At 49.0% G+C, this 18,721-nt stretch overlaps 1 protein-coding gene and 1 long non-coding RNA gene across 11 annotated transcripts in view; one reads left to right on the forward strand and one right to left on the reverse strand.

The window, feature by feature from the left end:
• Window positions 1-1,378, reverse strand: part of CFAP20DC (CFAP20 domain containing) — a 182,754-nt gene extending 181,376 nt beyond the window's left edge. For 2 of the 10 annotated variants that reach the window (XM_077821929.1, XM_077821928.1), the window contains exon 1: window positions 1,144-1,378. The gene's annotated coding sequence lies outside the window, so the exon portion shown is untranslated. Of the gene's footprint in view, window positions 1-1,123 lie in introns of all 10 variants that reach the window. The other 8 variants (XM_077821931.1, XM_077821930.1, XM_077821940.1 and 5 more) reach the window with 7 other exon arrangements.
• A 623-nt stretch (window positions 1,379-2,001) lies between these two features.
• Window positions 2,002-18,721, forward strand: part of LOC144268067 (uncharacterized) — a 33,468-nt gene continuing 16,748 nt past the window's right edge. The window contains exons 1-2 of the long non-coding RNA XR_013346704.1: window positions 2,002-2,025; window positions 4,344-4,400. This is a non-coding gene — a long non-coding RNA (uncharacterized LOC144268067). The remainder of the gene's footprint in view (window positions 2,026-4,343; window positions 4,401-18,721) is intronic.

Below are 18,721 nucleotides of genomic sequence, written 5' to 3' on the forward strand. Positions count from 1 at the left end.
ACCACACCGTCTGGGGGGTTCTCACTTAGCGGCAGGGGAGTGAGAGAGGAGAGCGCTTCACCTGTGGGGGGTTCTCACTTGGCGGGGGGGGGGGGGGAGAGTGCTTCACCTGTGGGGGGTTCTCCCTTGGCGGGGGGCGGGGGGGGAGAGTGCTTCACCTGCGGGAGGTTCTCCCTTGGCGGGGGCGGGGGGGGGAGAGCGCTTCACCTGTGTGGGGGGGTTCTCACTTGGCGGGGGGGCGAGAGGGGAGAGCGCTTCACCTGCGGGGGGGGGGTTCTCACTTGGCGGGGGGGCGAGAGGAGAGAGCGCTTCACCTGCGGGGGGGGGGGTTCTCACTTGGCGGGGGGCGAGAGGGGAGAGCGCTTCACCTGCGGGGGGGGGGGGTTCTCACTTGGCGGGGGGCGAGAGGGGAGAGCGCTTCACCTGCGGGGGGGGGGTTCTCACTTGGCGGGGGGGCGAGAGGGGAGAGCGCTTCACCTGCGGGGGGGGTTCTCACTTGGCGGGGGGGGCGAGAGGGGAGAGCGCTTCACCTGCGGGGGGGGGGTTCTCACTTGGCGGGGGGGGCGAGAGGGGAGAGCGCTTCACCTGCGGGGGGGGGTTCTCACTTGGCGGGGGGGCGAGAGGGGAGAGCGCTTCACCTGCGGGGGGGGTTCTCACTTGGCGGGGGGGCGAGAGGGGAGAGCGCTTCACCTGCGGGGGGGGTTCTCACTTGGCGGGGGGGCGAGAGGGGAGAGCGCTTCACCTGCGGGGGGGGGTTCTCACTTGGCGGGGGGGCGAGAGGGGAGAGCGCTTCACCTGCGGGGGGGGGTTCTCACTTGGCGGGGGGGGGGCGAGAGGGGAGAGCGCGTCACCTGCGGGGGGGGGGGTTCTCACTTGGCGGGGGGGGCGAGAGGGGAGAGCGCTTCACCTGCAGGGGGGTTCTCACTTGGCGGGGGGGGGCGAGAGGGGAGAGCGCGTCACCTGCGGGGGGGGGTTCTCACTTGGCGGGGGGGCGAGAGGGGAGAGCGCTTCACCTGCGGGGGGGGTTCTCACTTGGCGGGGGGGGGCGAGAGGGGAGAGCGCGTCACCTGCGGGGGGGGTTCTCACCGGGAGGAGTGTGCGCGGGGGGGGCGGGGCCCCTCACCTGCGGGGCTCGCCTCTCACCTGGGGGAATCACGTCCCTCCCGGAGGAATCCGCGCCCGCGGCAGAGCTTACACGCTGCGCCTGCGCCCCCCAGGGCCCGGTCTCCGCGCGGCGACGGGGGTGGGCGGAGCTTGAGGCCGCTCGTGCCCGCCCGTTTACACAGGCGGCGTGCGGCGACGCGTGCCGGGGGGCGGGGGTGAGGTGATCGCCGAGTTATCGATAGGCCCCAGCATCGTCCCCCCCCCCGCCAGGCGAGCCTCCGCCTCATTCCTGGCTCGGCCCGCAGGCCGCGCCCCCGCCCCGCTGCGAGGCGGCTCCGCTCCCCCGCTGCCGGGCACAGCCGAGGGCGGTGGCCCCCGCGCTCGCTGCGCGCCGCTGAGGGAAGGGCGGCGGGGAGCGGGCTGGGCGCGCCGCGGGGCTGCCGAGGGTGGGGCCGCAGAGGAGGCGGGCCGGGAAAGGGGAGCCTAGCGGGGAGGCCCAGCACGGGGTGACTGCAGCCGTTGCCCCCCCCCTTTCCGACCCCGCATTACCCCCACCCGTGGCCGGCGCGGGCTGGCTGCGCGGGAGGGGAGAGCCTGGGGTGGGAATCCCCGGGCCGGGGGCGGACTTGGCCCTCGTGACCCGGGTGGCGGTTGGGAGCCGGCGCCCCGCAGCGGGGCCTCGTGCCCGCGTGTGGCGGGGCGGCCTGCGGGGGCCCGGCCGCAGCCCCCGAACGCTGCCTGGGCCCGCGCGCAAGGCCCGGGGCGCGGGGGTGTCCGCGAACCGCTCGCCCGCTCCTGGCCCGGGCTCCCCACGGGCTTCGCCCCGTTCGCCCCGCCCGCGTGCGTTGTGCTGTGGCGAGCCGGAGAGCGACCGTCGGGTCGCGGGTTTCCAGGCCACTGGAGGCGGCGTGCAGGTGCCCGGTGTGTTTCCCCAAAGAGCGGCGGCTGGAGAAAAGGCCCCGTTACTGTAACATCACGGGCAAACGCAAAGGTTTTCCACTGCGTGCGTCCCCTGAAGTGAGCTGTAGCTCACGAAAGCTCATGCTCAAATAAATTGGTTAGTCTCTGAGGTGCCACAAGTACTCCTTTTCGTTTTGTAAATTTGATTCCGATTTCAGTTCCACGTTCTTGTAATGGTAGTTCATTTGATAGCTCTGTTTATTCCGAAAGGTTTATTGCCTTTTTATAGGAATATAATTTCAGTCTTTTTTTTTAAGGTATATAGGATCATTCTTACTGAGAGGAGTATTCAGAATTCAGTAACCCATCCCTGGTTAAAAGAAAAGGAGGGCTTGTGGCACCTTAGAGACTAACAAATTTATTTGAGCATAAGCTTTCCTGAGCTACAGCTCACTTCATCGGACGCTTTCAGTGGAAATGCATCCGGTGATTAAATTTAATCAATTCTGGTTGATTATTGAATTTAATTCTACCCTACTAGGAAGCTGTGAAACTTTAAGGATTATAGTATAGTCCGGGTAGGGAGAGGGGAAGAGTTAAATCAGTTATGAAACCTATCTGGCTGTCTCATGTTACCTTGGGATTTTAGAAGACATGGTGTCCTGTGCTGTATTACCACAGAATAGGTTGTATTGATCAGAGTTTGTTGGGTACTAAAGAACAGAAGAACAGCCATACTGGGTCCAACCAATGGTCCATCTAGCCCAGTATCCTGTCTTCTGACAGCCACCAGTGCCAGGTGCTTCAGAGGGAATGAACAGAACAGGCAATTATTGAATGAGCCATCGCATGTCGTTCATTCCCAGTTTCTGTCAGTCAGCGGCTAGGGATACTCAGAGCATGGGGTTGCACCCCTAACCATCTTGGCTAATAGCCATCGCTGCGACCTATCCTGCATGAACTTACCTAATTCTTTTTTGAACCTAGTTATACTTTTGGTCTTCACAACATCTCCTGGCAATGAGTTTAACTGGGTGACTGTGTGTTGTGTGAAGAAGTACTTCCTTTTGTTTGTTTTAAACCTGCTGCCTCTTAATTTAATTGGGGGACTCTTGGTTCTTCTGTTATATGAAGGGGTAAATATCACTTCTGTACTCACTTTCTCCGTACCATTAATTATTTTATAAACCTCTCTCATATCTCCTTACAGTGGTCTTTTTTCCAGTTTGAAAAGTCCCATTCTTTTTAATCTCCCCTCATCTGGAAGCTGTTCCACACTCTTAATCATTTTTGTTGCCCTTTGCTGTACCTTTTCCAATTCTGATATTTTGAGAAGTTAAGGACAACCTTAATGGTAAAATTGGTACAGTTTATTAAATAACAAAAATAGTTTACAGAGTTAGAACTAAAGAGAGAAGATGTTAGCTTCCAAAGAACTGTGAAAGAACTGTTAGGCTGATTTGGGGAGACAACAGATGGTAGTGGAACTCTGTAGTTTAAGCTAAAGTGATGTTAAATTCATTTCACACAGCTCTGTCGAAAGAGTCTGAAGCTTATGTGACAGGAAGGCAGGGCCTGAAGTTCTGAAAAATTCCACAAAAAACTAAGACTTGGGCAGAAAAGCCTAAGGTTAATCAGATAAGTGTAGCAAGCAGCTGTGATGTGGGGAAGCAGCTATGTGCCTGTTCAGGACAAAACTGACCAATAGGCCTTTTGCCAACTGCAATGAGTGATGATTAAATGGAGACGCTGGGAGAGGGAAACATTACAATTTAATTATGTATTTATTTAGATTTCTACCAGTTTGTACCAAAAAGGCACCTAACCTTTACTCTAGGCACCTTGTGACTCACAAATTACAGTTAATCAATGTAAAAACCAGAAAGTAACCAACCATCATAAAACTTAGCCCCAGTGTAGACTAAGTAGCCTGTCATGCTTCTGAGGTGTGATTGGTAGCAATATATTTATAATGACTGCTATAGAATTTCTTATTAGTTCAATAGCCATCTTCACCTGTCTTAGACCACTGTTTTCTTTTTCTTTAACTGCTCACTTTACTGCTATATTTGAATTGTTTAAATATTGCATGGTTACTAATTCATGATAATGTATAAACATCAGGATTGGAAATTAGGCCACTATACAGTATACATTGACTAGAACGTCTAAAAAGGGTGTGTTTAGCTTTTTGTAAGTGCTTGACTAATAATTTTTTTAGGAAAAATGTGAATTTGTCTCTTACCTTCTGGTACACTTCTACTATGCTCTAAACTTAACCCAGTTCACTTCACAACCTGTTTCAATGAACACACGTTTTTCACCTTAATATATAATAGGAAACACCAACATATGGACTCCCTTTCCTGTTGGAAAGATCCCAAGCACAATATGGGGTTAGTTCTCCTGTCTTTTGAATTAAAATACAAATGTAAGCTGCATTATGTTGGGAACTGAATTGACTTAATTTAGATTATTCAGTGTGCTACAGAATATTTGATATGTGATATTAAAAACAGGCTTCTTTAAACCCCCCATGGATATATCATGGCTCAATAGCCATGGGAATATTACTGTAATTTTTTTCACCTACTCCTGACTCGGACTTATTTGAGAGCATCAGTTAGGCTTGGAGCAGCCTGCCCGTTAATGTATGCCAAGTGGCCTCCCCCGCTGTGTAAAGCTCCATTTCAGCTGTAATGACAATTTGTCAACTTGTTCTTTACTGCGTTGTTTTGAATTGGCCCTACCTGTGCCTTTTCAGACTGTCATCTCTTCCAGTTTGGGATTCCCTTATCTGACTGTTGCAATTTATCTCCTGTAAAAGGCTGTGTACACTTATATTGCACCATAACTAATAAATAGTAATCCTAATGACAAAGTAAGAAAGCATCTTGTCACCCTACAGGAGGTCCCAAAGCTCTGTGCTATCATTCCAGATTTACTGAGTCACTGGCTAGAGCAGAGTTAGAAGAGAGAGAGGGATTATGAGTTATAGTGGAACCTGCAAACTTCCTTTGAAGTAGTAAGTAAAGAGAAATACCATCTGTGAATGGATTGAGTTATTCTTTCTGGCTGTTAATATATTTTTTACAAAATCAAGAGTCCTATCATGTCTCTTCTCATCACATAATAAAATCACAGACATGTAGGGCTGCATGAGACCACAAGAGGTCATCTAGTCCCGCTCCCTGTGCTGAGGCAGGACCAACTATACCTAGACCATCCTTGATAGGTGTTTGTGGAATTCCCATCACTGGAGGTTTAGACAACCTACCTTGGAAACATTTTCCAGTGCATAACTATCCTTCTAGTTTTTCAAATATCTAACCTAAATCTCCCTTGCTGCAGATTAAGCCTATTACTTCTTGTCCTACCTTCAGTGGGCATGGAGCACAATTGATCACAGTCTTCTTTTGAAGAGCCCTTAATATATTTGAAGACTTATCAGATCCTCCCTTAGTCTTCTTTTCTCAAAAGTAAACACACCCAGTCTTTTTTTTAACCTTTCCTCATAGGTGTGGTTTTCTAATCTTTTTTTATCATTTTTGTTGCTCTCCTCTAAGCTCTCTCCAGTTTGTCCTCATTTTTCTTAAAGTGTGGGCCCAGAGCTGAACATAATAGTCTATCTAAGGCGGTGGTTGCCAACCCGTCGATCCTGGAACCTCTGCCAGTCGAGAGTGATCGGGCAGCTAAAAGTCCAGCAGGGCTCAGGCAGGCAGGCTGCGTGCCTGCCTGCCGTGGCCTCACGCCACTCCCAGAAGTGGCTGGCTGCTGGCACATCTCTGCAGCCCCTGGCATGGGGAGGGGAGAGGCAGCTCTGCACCCTGCCCCCAGCACAGTTTGCGGGCGCGGGCAGTGCATGGAGACCTGCTGCCCCACTCCCCCTCCCAGGGGCCGCAGAGATTTGCCAGCAGCCAGCCGCTTCCAGGAACGGCATGAGGCCAGGGCAGGCAGGCAGCCGGCATGAGCCCTGATGCGCCTCCCTCCTGCACCCCAATCCCCTGCACCAGCCCAGAGCCCCCTCCAACACAAAACTCCTTCCCAGACCCCTCACCCTCTCCTGCACCTCAATCACCTGCCCCAAGCTCAGCCAATGCACACCCCACATTTGAGAATGCTACACTGATTTGTGACCATCCCTGGAGGATTTTGGATCTATAAACCACAAATGATACTAATAAAATCTAAAATTCATGAAATGTCCAGTGGATTCTATGAGACTAGGTGCACTGTGCCCATATGACCCCTGCAGCCAATCTCCCTCCCAGAGCTTGCACCCTTTACTCCTGCACCCCAATCTTCTGCCCCAGGCTCAGCCCAGAGCCCCCTCTCACACCCTTGGCCCCAGCCCAGAGCCTGCACCCCCTCTTGCACACCTGCTCCAGCCCGGTGAAAGTGAGTGAAGGGTGGGGAAGAGAGCAATGGAGGGAGGGGGGAATGGAGTGAGTAGGGCGAGGCCTTGGGGAAGGGGCAGGGTAGATCCTGGGTTGATGTTAAATTCAAAAAGTGATCTTGTATGTGAAAAGGTTGGAGACGACTGATCTAAGGCCTTACCAAAGCCAAGTAGAGTGGGACAGTTACCTCCATTGGCCATTATCTTTGAAAACTCGTGGCAAACGGGGGAAGTCCCAGATGACTGGAAAAAGGCTAATGTAGTGCCAATCTTTAAAAAAAGGGAAGAAGGAGGATCCTGGGAACTACAGGCCAGTCAGCCTCACCTCAGTCCCCGGAAAAATCATGGAGCAGGTCCTCAAGGAATCAATCCTGACACACTTACATGAGAGGAAAGTGATCAGGAACAGTCAGCATGGATTCACCAAGGGAAGGTCATGCCTGACTAATCTAATTGCCTTCTATGATGAGATTACTGGTTCTGTGGATGAAGGGAAAGCAGTGGATGTATTGTATCTTGACTTTAGCAAAGCTTTTGACACGGTCTCCCACAGTATTCTTGTCAGCAAATTAAAGAAGTATGGGCTGGATGAATGCACTATGAGGTGGGTTGAAAGTTGGCTAGATTGTCGGGCTCAACGGGTAGTGATCAATGGCTCCAAGTCTAGTTGGTGTCAAGTGGAGTGCCCCAGGGGTCGGTCCTGGGGCTGGTTTTGTTCAATATCTTCATAAATGATCTGGAGGATGGTGTGGATTGCACTCTCAGCAAATTTACAGATGATACTAAACTAGGAGGAGTGGTAGATACGCTGGAGGGCAGGGATAGGATACAGAGGGACCTAGACAAATTGGAGGATTGGGCCAAAAGAAATCTGATGAGGTTCAACAAGGATAAGTGCAGGGTCCTGCACTTAGGACGGAAGAACCCAATGCACCGCTACAGACTAGGGACCGAATGGCTAGGCAGCAGTTCTGCGGAAAAGGACCTAGGGGTGACAGTGGACGAGAAGCTGGATATGAGTCAGCAGTGTGCCCTTGTTGCCAAGAAGGCCAATGGCATTTTGGGATGTATAAGTAGGGGCATAGCGAGCAGATCGAGGGACGTGATCGTCCCTCTCTATTCGACATTGGTGAGGCCTCATCTGGAGTACTGTGTCCAGTTTTGGGCCCCACACTACAAGAAGGATGTGGATAAATTGGAGAGTCCAGCGAAGGGCAACAAAAATGATTAGGGGTCTGGAACACATGACTTATGAGGAGAGGCTGAGGGAACTGGGATTGTTTCGTCTGCAGAAGAGAAGAATGGGGGGGGATTTGATAGCTGCTTTCAACTACCTGAAAGGGGGTTCCAGAGAGGATGGTTCTAGACTATTCTCAGTGGTAGAAGAGGACAGGACAAGGAGTAATAGTCTCAAGTTGCAGTGGGGGAGGTGTAGGTTGGATATTAGGAAAAACTTTTTCACTAGGAGGGTGGTGAAACACTGGAATGCGTTACCTAGGGAGGTGGTGGAATCTCCTTCCTTAGAAGTTTTTAAGGTCAGGCTTGACAAAGCCCTGGCTGGGATGATTTAATTGGGGATTGGTCCTGCTTTGAGCAGGGGGTTGGACTAGATGACCTCCTGAGGTCCCTTCCAACCCTGATATTCTATGATTCCTGTGTCTTACATGTGACACTGTTAATACACCCCAGAATATTAATTTTTTTTACAACTGCATTACATTGTTGACTCTCATTCAGTGTGATCTGCTATAGCTTCACATCCTTTTCGCAACAATACTGCCTAGTTAGTTATTCCCCATTTTCTATTGTGCATTTGACTTTTTTGTTCCTTAGTGTGTAGTACATTGCACTTGTCTCTGTTGAATTTAATCACATTGTTTTCAGACCAGTTCTTCAATTTGTCATGATTATTTTGGATTCTAATCCTACCTTCTAAAGTGCTTGCAACGCCTCCCAGCTTGGTGTGACCCACAAATTTTATAAGCATACTCTCCATCCCACACTCCAAGTCATTAATATTGAATAGTACTGGATACAAGACTGACCTCTGTGGAACTCCACTACATGCCTCCCCCCCACCAGTTTGATAGTGAACCATTGATGATTATTCTGAGTACAGTCCTTTAACAACTTTTGCATCCACCTTATAGTAATTTCATCTACATCACATTTCCCTAGTGTGCTTATGAAAGTGTCATGTGGAACTATGTCAAAAGCCTTTCTAAAAAAAAAATCAAGATAAATCACGTCTACGGCCCTCCTATCCGGTGGGCCAGTAACCCTGTCAAAAAGGGAAATTAGGTTTGTTTGGTAAGATTTGTTCTTTACAAATCCATATAGGCTATTGTTTATCACCCCTTTATCCTATAGGTGGTTTCAAATTAATTAATAATTTGTTCCGGTATCTTTCCAGGTATGGAAGTTAGGCTGACTGGTCCATAATTCTCTGGGTCCTCTTTGTTCCCCTTTTTAAAGATAAGTACTGTTTGACTTTCTTGAGTCCTCTGGGACCTCACCTATCCCCCATGAGTTCATAGAATCCTAGAATATCAGGGCGGGAAGGGACCTCAGGAGGTCATCTAGTCCAACCCCCTGCTCAAAGCAGGACCAATCTCCAACTAAATCATCCCATCCAGGACTTTGTCAAGCCTGATCTTGAAAACCTCAGAGGAAGGAGATTCCACCACCTCCCTAGGTAACGCATTCCAGATTTTCACCACCCTCCTAGTGAAAAAGTTTTTCCTAATATCCAACCTAAACCTACCCCATTGCAACTTGAGACCATTACTCCTTGTTCTCTTATCTGCTGCCACTGAGAACAGTCGAGATCCATCCTTTTTGGAACCTCCTTTCAGGTAGTTGAAAGCAGCTATCAAATCCCCCCTCATTCTTCTCTTCTGCAGACTAAACATTCCCAGTTCCCTCAGCCTCTCCTCATAAGTCATGTGTTCCAGTTCCCTAATCATTTTTGTTGTCCTCCGCTGGACGTTTTCCAATTTTTCCACATCCTTCTTGGAGTGTGGGGCCCAAAACTGGACACAGTACTCCAGATGAGGCATCACCAATGTCAAATAGAGGGAAACGATCACGTCCCTCGCTCTGCTGGCAATGCCCCTACTTATACATCCCAAAATGCCATTGGCCTTCTTGGCAACAAGGGCACACTGTTGACTCATATCCAGCTTCTCGTCCACTCTCACCCTTAGGTCCTTTTCTGCAGAACTGCTGCCTAGCCTTTCGGTCCCTAGTCTGTAACGGTGCATGGGATTCTTCCGTTATAAGTGCAGGACTCTGCACTTGTCCTTGTTGAACCTCATCCAATTTCTTTTGGCCCAATCATCTAATTCGTCTAGGTCCCCCTGTATGCTATCCCTACCCTCCCAGTTTAGTGTCACCTGCAAACTTGCTGAGGGTGCAATCCACACCATCCGCCAGATCACTAATGAAGATAATGAACAAAACCGGCCCCAGGACCGACCCTTGGGGCACTCCTCTTGATACCGGCTGCCAACTAGACATGGAGCCATTGATCACTACCCGTTGAGCCCGACAATCTAGCCAGCTTTCTATCCACCTTATAGTCCATTCATCCAGCCCATACTTCTTTAACTTGCTGGCAAGAATACTGTGAGAGACCATGTCAAAAGCTTTGCTAAAGTCAAGGAATAACACATCCACTGCTTTGCCCTCATCCACAGAGCCAGTCATCTCGTCATAGAAGGCAATTAGATTAGTCAGGCATGACTTGCCCTTGGTGAATCCTTGCTGACTGTTCCTGATCACTTTCGTCTCCTCTAAGTGCTTCAGAATTGTTTTCTTGAGGACCTGCTCCAGGATTTTTCCAGGGACTGAGGTGAGGCTGACTGGCCTGTAGTTCCCAGGATCCTCCTCCTTTCCTTTTTTAAAGATGGGCACTACATTAGCCTTTTTCCAGTCGTCCGGGACCTCCCCCGATCGCCATGAGTTTTCAAAGATAATGGCCAATGGCTCTGCAGTCACATCTGCCAACTCCTTTAGCACTCTCGGATGCAGCGCATCCGGCCCCGTGGACTTGTGTTTGTCCAGCTTTTCTATATAGTCCCGAACCACTTCTTTCTCCACAGAGGGCTGGTCACCTCCTCCCCGTGCTGTGCTGCCCAGTGCAGTAGTCTGGGAGCTGACCTTGTTCATGAAGGCAGAGGCAAAAAAAGCATTGAGTACGTTAGCTTTTTCCACATCCTCTGTCACTAGGTTGCCTCCCTCATTCAGTAAGGGGCCCACACTTTCCTTGACTTCCTTCTTGTTGCTAACATACCTGAAGAAACCCTTCTTGTTACTCTTAACATCTCTTGCTAGCTGCAACTCCAGGTGTGATTTGGCCTTCCTGATTTCACTCTTGCATTCCTGAGCAATATTTTTATACTCTTCCCTGGTCATTTGTCCAATCTTCCACTTCTTGTAAGCTTCTTTTTGTGTTTAAGATCAGAAAGGATTTCACTGTGAAGCCAAGCTGGTTGCCTACCATATTTACTATTCTTTCTACACATCGGGATGGTTTGTCCCTGTAACCTCAATAAGGATTCTTTAAAATACAGCCAGCTCTCCTGGATTCCTTTCCCCTTCATGTTATTCTCCCAGGGGATCCTGCCCATCAGTTCCCTGAGGGAGTCAAAGTCTGCTTTTCTGAAGTCCAGGGTCTGTATTCTGCTGTTCTCCTTTCTTCCTTGTGTCAGGATCCTGAACTCGACCATCTCATGGTTACTGCCTCCCAGGTTCCCATCTACTTTTGCTTCCTCTACTAATTCTTCCCGGTTTGTGAGCAGCAGGTCAAGAAGAGCTCTGCCCGTAGTTGCTCACAGTTTTTAAAAATCTACTTTTTTGAAGTCCATTGCTTCTCTCCTTCCATTCCTTAGAACAGGGGTGGGCAAACTTTTTGGGAGGGCCACATCTGAGTATGGAAATTGTATGGCGGGCCATGAATGCTCACAAAATTGGGGGCTGGGGATGCGGGCTCTGGGGTGGGGCTGGGGATGAGGGGTTGGGAGTGCAGGAGGGTGCTCCTGGCTGGGACCGAGGGGTTCAGAGGGCAGGAGGGGGATCAGGGATGGGGCATGGAAGAGGGTCAGGGGGCAGGCTCTGGGCAGCGCTTACCTCAAGCCGCTCCCAGAAACAGCGGCATGTCCCCCCTCTGGCTCCTACGTGGAGGTGCGGCCAGGCGGCTCTGCGCACTGTCTTGTCCACAGGCGCCGCCCCTGCAGCTCCCATTGGCTGCAGTTCCACTTCTTGGGCAGCACTTGGGGAAGGGGCAGCGTGCAGAGCCCCCTGGCTGCTTCTATGTGTAGGAGCCAGAGAGAGGACATGCCGCTGCTTCTGGGAGCAATGTGGAGCGGGACAAGCCCCGGACCCCGCTTCCTGGCAGGAGCTCGAGGGTTGAATTAAAATGTCTGGATGGACAGATGTGGCTCCTGGGCCATAGTTTGCCCACCCCTGCCTTAGAATCATGGAATATGTCCTTTCATGATCACTTTCATGCAAATTGCCTTCACTACCAATTTTCCTGCAACGCAGAATCAGAATTAAAATGGCTGTGCCCCGGTTACTTCCTCCACCTTCTGAAACAAAAAGTTGGCCCCAATACATTTCAAGCATTTATTGGACACGTGTTTTGCCTTATTACTTTACCAAGTAATACAGTAAAGACAGTAAAAAAGTCCCCAGTTACTACCAGGTCTTGTGTTTTGGATATTTCTGTTGTTTTAGAAATGCCTTCTCCATCTCCTGATTTGGTGGTCTGTAGCAGAGCCTTAACATGACATTACCCTCATTTCCCCTCATTTCTTTTTATCTTTGTCCAGAGACTTTCATCTGATCTGCCTTTCACCTTCTCCTGGACCTCAGAACAAGTGTATAGATATATTCTTGATGTATAATGCAAAACTTCCCTCCTTTTTGTCTCTGCCTGTCCTTCCTGAACAAGCTGTATTCTCATACCAGTGTTCCAGTCGTTAGATTTATCCCACCAAGTCTCTGTAGTGCCCATTAAGTCATAGTTTAGGTTATTTACTAATACTTCCAGTTCTTCTTGTTTATTTCCTATACTCCTTGCACTGTGTAAAGACATCTAACATGCTCAGCAGATTCCAGATTCCCCCAGTCTTATCCCTCTTCTTGTTCCTATGGCACTCTTGTAATTTCCAACCCTTTCCTCCGCCCCCCAACACACGTAGCCCTCAGATAAGGTCACCTTTTTTATACCTGCTAGTGGGCTTTTGTCATCTGCCGCCTTTGAACCTAATCTAGATTGCTAGGTCTGTGTGCAAAGATGCTCTTCCTCTTCTTGGTCAGATTGACCACGTCTCTTCCCAGTTGTCCTCAGAAAAGCATCCAATGATCAAGGAAGTCTGCACCCTCCTGTTGACATCTGCGTAGCCATGCATTCATCTCCAGGATGTGTGTATCCCTCCTGGGCCCTTATCTTTAACCAGGAGGATGGATGAGAACACCTGCATCCCTAACCCCTTCATCTTTGCTCCTGGAGCCCTGTAATCACAGGTGATCTGCTTAGGGTCAGACCTGGCAGTATCATTAGTGTCTACATGGATGAGCAGCATGGGGTAGTAGTCAAAGGGGCCCATGAATCTCAGCAACGTTTCCATAATGTCTCGAGTGCTGGCTCCAGGCAGGCAACATGCCTCGAAAAAATCCTGGTATCTGTGAGATTAATATCTCAGTTGACTTCCTTGACTGGTGTGTATCCTAGTAACCAAAAACTAATCCTCAATTATTATGCTATGTACAGGTAAGCTATATTACACACACATAGCTATATTAAAAGAACATTGTTAAGGATTTTGTTCAATATCTTCATTAATGATCTGGAGGATGGTGTGGATTGCACCCTCAGCAAGTTTGCAGATGACACTAAACTGGGAGGAGAGGTAGATACACTGGAGGGTAGGGATAGGATACAGAGGGCCCTAGACAAATTGGAGGATTGGGCCAAAAGAAATCTGATGAGGTTCAACAAGGATAAGTGCAGGGTCCTGCACTTAGGACGGAAGAATCCCATGCACCGTAACAGACTAGGGACCGAAAGGCTAGGCAGCAGTTCTGCAGAAAAGGACCTAAGGGTGACAGTGGACGAGAAGCTGGATATGAGTCAGCAGTGTGCCCTTGTTGCCAAGAAGGCCAATGGCATTTTGGGATGTATAAGTAGGGGCCTAGCCAGCAGATCGAGGGACATGATCGTTCCCCTATATTCGACACTGGTGATGCCTCATCTGGAGTACTGTGTCCAGTTTTGGGCCCCACACTCCAAGGATGAGTGTCTAAAAATAGGAAAGAGTCCAGCGGAGGACAACAAAAATGATTAGGGGACTGGAACATATGACTTATGAGGAGAGGCTGAGGGAACTGGGATTGTTTAGTCTGCGGAAGAGAAGAATGAGGGGGGATTTGATAGCTGCTTTCAACTACCTGAAAGGGGGTTCCAAAGAGGATGGATCTAGACTGTTCTCAGTGGTAGCAGATGACAGAACGAGGAGTAATGGTCTCAAGTTGCAGCGGGGTAGGTTTAGGTTGGATATTAGGAAAAACTTTTTCACTAGGAGGGTGGTGAAACACTGGAATGCGTTACCTAGGGAGGTGGTGGAATCTCCTTCCTTATAAGTTTTTAAGGTCAGGCTTGAGAAAGCCCTGGCTGGGATGATTTAGTTGGGGATTGGTCCTGCTTTGAGCAGGGGGTTGGACTAGATGACTTCCTGAGGTCCCTTCCATCCCTGATATTCTATGATGCAAAGTCAAACACTCAAAAGTTAGGAAATGCCACAATCAGGATTGTCTGCAACCTTTATAATAGGCATCCCTATACTATATCTCCTGAAATGTTTCTTCTGGTAGAACTCCGAATTTGATTAAAAGAATTCTAGGACAAAGATAGAGCTTTGAATTGTGGAAAGAAGTGACATCTTGAGGAGACAAATGGCAGAAGAAAGTAACGTCCAGAGACTTAATCACATGGAGTATGTAAATATTATTTCAGATATGAGTCCTGATTTTCAGTTTAGAGTAGAATTGCACATATTTTAGTACTGCAGCCATCACAGATAAATAGCAAAACATTTAATTTTGTCTTATTTTTTACTTGTAACATGCTCTCAGATTAAAAATACTGTAAATAGATAAAATGGTGGAATTCATTGCTGCATTTTCCTTATCTGCTCTCCCTGAGCTTTCAGACCAACAACATTTTCCAGTTGCTGGAAATGGATATATTGTCCTTCCCTATTAGTTTAAGATAATGACACTTTTCTTTCTAAGGGTCCCATTCTCCCCTTTAAGTAGAGGGGAGCTGAAATCAAGATTTGGTTTAGGAGGCATGGAAAAGGGGAGGGAATCCACTGCAGACCTATATCTATATAACTAGGTCACTCAAGGTGTGAAAAATCCACACCCATAAGCAGCACAGTTAGACTGACCATAACCCACTTCTAGGCAGCACTGCATTGATGGGAGAGCTTCTCTCATCAACATAACTACCGCCTCTCAGGGAGGTGGATTAACGAAGCCAATGGGAGAAGCTCTTTTGTCGGTGTCATAAATATAAAGGGAAGGGTAAACCCCTTTGAAATCCCTCCTGGCCAGGGGAAAGCTCCTCTCACCTGTAAAGGGTTAAGAAGCTAAAGGTAACCTCGCTGGCACCTGACCAAAATGACCAATGAGGGGACAAGATACTTTCAAAAGCTGGGAGGAGGGAGAGAAACAAAGGGTCTGGGTCTGTCTGTATGCTGCTTTTGCCAGGGACAGAACAGGAATGGAGTCTTAGAACTTTTAGTAAGTAATCTAGCTAGGTATGTGTTAGATTATGATTTCTTTAAATGGCTGAGAAAAGAATTGTGCTGAATAGAATAACTATTTCTGTCTGTGTACCTTTTTTTGTAACTTAAGGTTTTGCCTAGAGGGGTTCTCTATGTTTTCTAATCTAATTACCCTGTAAGATATCTACCATCCTGATTTTACAGGGGGGATTTCTTCATTTCTATTTACTTCTATTTTCTATTAAAAGTCTTCTTGTAAAAAACTGAATGTTTTTTCATTGTTCTCAGATCCAAGGGTTTGGGTCTGTGGTCACCTATGCAAATTGGTGAGGCTTTTTATCCAACATTTCCCAGGAAAGGGGGGGTGCAAGTGTTGGGAGGATTGTTCATTGTTCTTAAGATCCAAGGGTCTGGGTCTGTAGTCACCTAGGTAAATTGGTGAGGCTTTTTACCAAACCTTCTCCAGGAAGTGGGGTGCAGGGTTTTGGGAAGTATTTTGGGGGGAAAGACGCGTCCAAACAGCTCTTCCCCAGTAACCAGTATTAGTTTGGTGGTGGTAGCGGCCATTCCAAGGACCACGGGTGGAATACTTTGTACCTTGGGGAAGTTTTGACCTAAGCTGGTAAAGATAAGCTTAGGAGGTTTTTCATGCAGGTCCCCACATCTGTACCCTAGAGTTCAGAGTGGGGGAGGAACCTTGACATGGTGGCATAGTGGTGGGATTAACCTGAAATCATTTTGAGATCCAGTTGAGATTTTTTGAACTAGAAATACAGATTTTAAAAAGGAATTTTTTTTTCCTTTGGAAAGCAGTTGAAACTGAAAGCAGATTGGCCACAAAGCAGAGAAAAACAAGCAGAGACAAAAGGGGATTATCTTGTGAATTGCAGGTTTTCTTTGCCTGGAGGCAGGGTACTTAACTCCTGCAGGGAAATTCACAGTCTTCCAACCCAGAGGTTTTTTTTTTTCCTTCCTAAAAGTAAATAGGGGGTGTGTGCTCTACCCATTTGCCTGGAGACAAAAGTGGCAGGGTGTTTTTTTTTAGGATTTTGATTTTTTTTGTTTTACAAGGAGCACAGGTTTGAAAGGGAATTTTTTTTTCTTTGGGCTGGGTAAGCAGGTTTCCAAGTAGTTGGAGGTTTTTTGCTTTAATTTGGGCCCAGAGCAGAGACAAGGGAATTGTCTTTTTCTGTAGGCTGACAATCACTATCAGAGAATAGGTATTCTATTCCAGCACAGCAAAATTTTACAGCCAAGTTTTGTTTGTTTATTTCTAAACCTCGGGTGTAAAGTTAGTTAAAAACAGAGAGGTTAGAATGGCAAAATCCGCGGCTCGACTACAGCTCGAATTAGCCAAATTTCAGGCTGAGGAAAGACAAAGGGAACATGAAAGACAGATAGAACTCATGCGGCTGAAGAAGGAACAAGAAAGGGAGGCAGCGAGAGAAGCAGAACAACACCAAGCGGCTGCTCACAGGAGAGCTATGGAAGCGAGGGACAAAGAACTGGAGGAGAAGGAAAAAGAGAGGAAGTATGTGGAGGAGATGGAGAAGATAAAGGCTCAGCAGAATATCCCAACAAACCCTAGTAATCCTTCTCCAAGTACCACTTCCCATCCCAGAAAGTTCCCCACCTACAAGGCAGGCGATGATACTGAGGCCTTCCTAGAAAACTTCGAAAGGGCCTGCCTTGGGTACAACATCTCTACTGACCAATACATGGTAGAGCTGAGGCCGCAGCTCAGTGGACCCTTAGCTGAGGTGGCAGCTGAAATGCCTAAAGAACACATGAACAAGTATGAACTGTTTAAATCCAAGGCGAGAGTCAGAATGGGGATAACACCCGAGCAGTCTCGTCGGAGGTTCAGAGCCCTAAGGTGGAAACCAGACATGTCATTTACCCGACATGCCTACCACATTGTGAAACATTGGGATGCCTGGATATCAGGAGCAAGTGTTGAATCTCCAGTAAATTTGCCCTTCCTAATGCAAATGGAACAATTCTTAGAGGGTGTTCCTGAGGAAATAGAAAGATACATCCTAGATGGGAAACCCAAAACTGTAATCGAGGCAGGACAGATTGGAGCCAGATGGGTGGAGGTGGCAGAGAAGAAGAAAACTGGTCGCAGTTGGAGCGGAGACCAGAAGGGACCACCCCAGACCACACCCTATTACCGGGGGCCGCCCAAGGCCCCACCTACCTCCCAAAGAACCCTCCAGACCCCTTATCGTCCTGCCACCCCGTTCTCCAGCAACCCTCCTCGCCCCAGTGACCCGTCAGCTGGACGATGTTTTAAATGTAACGAGCTGGGGCATGTAAAGGCCAACTGCCCCAAGAACCCCAACAGATTACAGTTCATTGCACCGGAATCACACCAGAGGTCCACAGGCCCAGATACCTCCCAGATACCCTTGGAGCGGAGGGAAACTGTGAGTGTGGGCGGGAAGAAGGTCACCGCGTGGAGGGACACCGGAGCACAAGTGTCAGCTATCCATGCTTCCTTAGTGGACCCCAATTTAATCAACCCAGAGATCCAAGTGACGATTCAACCCTTCAAGTCCAACTCTTTCAATTTGCCTACAGCCAAGTTGCCTGTCCAGTACAAGGGCTGGTCAGGAATGTGGACTTTTGCAGTCTATGATGATTATCCCATCCCCATGCTGTTGGGGGAAGACTTGGCCAATCATGTGAAGCAGGCCAAGAGGGTGGGAATGGTCACCCGCAGCCAGGCTAAACAAGCCGTGAGGCCTAGCTCTGTTCCGGAAACTTCTATCAGGACCCAGTCAGAGGTGATGGACCCGGACCCCAGGCCAATGTCTGCAACAGCAGTAGTGGATCCAGTCCCAGAGACCCAGACGGAACCAGTCCCAGAACCGGAACCAGCCGAACAACCAACACCAGACCCCGTGCCAGCACTGAATCCAGTACTTGCAACCTCAACACCAGAGGGCCCCACCGAACCTGAACTGGCAGCAGCCGATAACCCTACACAAGAGGCTCAGCCGGAGCCTGAATCCCAACATAGTGCACCAGCGGAGACCAGTTCACAGTCAACAGAAACAGCTCCATCCCCTATATCGCTTCCAGAGGGACCAAGCCTAGGTCCACAATCCAATGAGGAACTGATGTCCCCAGCATCAAGGGAACAGTTCCAGACCGAACAGGAAGCAGATGAAAGCCTCCAGAGAGCTTGGACGGCGGCACGGAGCAACCCACCGCCTCTCAGCTCTTCTAATCGATCCAGGTTTGTTGTAGAAAGAGGACTTTTATACAAGGAAACTCTTTCTGGTGGACACCAGGAAGACTGGCATCCTCAGAGACAGTTGGTAGTTCCAACTAAATACCGGGCCAAGCTCTTGAGCTTAGCCCACGATCACCCTAGTGGCCATGCTGGGGTGAACAGGACCAAAGACCGTTTGGGGGGGTCATTCCACTGGGAGTGAATGGGCAAGGATGTTTCTACCTATGTCCAGTCTTGTGAGGTGTGCCAAAGAGTGGGAAAACCCCAAGACCAGGTCAAAGCCCC

This window comes from Eretmochelys imbricata, chromosome 7 (genome assembly GCF_965152235.1).
Source record: "Eretmochelys imbricata isolate rEreImb1 chromosome 7, rEreImb1.hap1, whole genome shotgun sequence".
In the NCBI taxonomy this organism is placed as follows: Eukaryota; Metazoa; Chordata; order Testudines; family Cheloniidae; genus Eretmochelys; species Eretmochelys imbricata.